We start from the raw sequence: 645 nt of genomic DNA, 5'->3' as shown, positions 1-645 counted from the left end.
TGTCCGGGGCCGCCGGTACGTGCGTGGGGCGGGGCCGAGGCACCTGGGCGGGGGCGGGGTCTCCCGAGGACACGCCCCCTGCCCGGGCGACCCCGCGCCCTGTCCCGCCTCTCGCTGGGCCTCTCCCGAGCGGCGCGCTCTCCTACCGCCGCCATTAGCCCCAGCCGGAGAAATCAGGAGCCAAACTCCAAAGCAGTTGGGATTATTTTAAAGGAAGATTTCATTTGGGGGCTCTTTTTCGTTGCCCTTTTCGAGCCGCGGGGGGAGGTAAAGACAAATAGGTGGTTATTTGAATGTTGTTTGTCTATTTGCATAGAAAACCGATCCTCAGGATAGACTAGCACAGCAAGGCTCAGCCAGGGTGCCACGAGACCCTGGGGGGCCTTGCGCACCTTTCCAGGGTGCCGCAGGGCGCCATAGCACTGTTAAGTTTGCAAGCCAGAGTCACAAGATGAACCCGGAGATTTCAATTAGGAATTCATAGCGTTAGAAACCTTCTGCCCTGTTGTGGGCTTTCTCAGTAGTTTGCTACACGATTGTTCTACTGCAGCATTTTTCTGCAGTGAAAACATGAGTGAAAAAGAAGAGCTGGCATTTTCCAATGGTGTCTCGAGTCTAAAAAGGTTGAGAACCAGTAGACTGGTG

At 55.7% G+C, this 645-nt stretch overlaps 1 long non-coding RNA gene across 2 annotated transcripts in view; it reads left to right on the top strand.

The window, feature by feature from the left end:
- Positions 1 to 69: 69 nt before the first annotated feature.
- LOC112550843 overlaps positions 70 to 645 on the top strand; it is a 24,926-nt gene continuing 24,350 nt past the window's right edge. The window contains exon 1 of one of the 2 annotated variants that reach the window (XR_003094883.1): positions 70 to 267. This is a non-coding gene — a long non-coding RNA (uncharacterized LOC112550843). Of the gene's footprint in view, positions 282 to 645 lie in introns of both variants that reach the window. The other variant, XR_003094882.1, reaches the window with a different exon arrangement.

This window comes from Alligator sinensis, unplaced genomic scaffold (genome assembly GCF_000455745.1).
Source record: "Alligator sinensis unplaced genomic scaffold, ASM45574v1 scaffold159_1, whole genome shotgun sequence".
Lineage (NCBI taxonomy): Eukaryota > Metazoa > Chordata > Crocodylia > Alligatoridae > Alligator > Alligator sinensis.
Note: the sequence above shows the minus strand (reverse complement) of the source record. Positions and strands in the feature narration are given on the sequence as shown.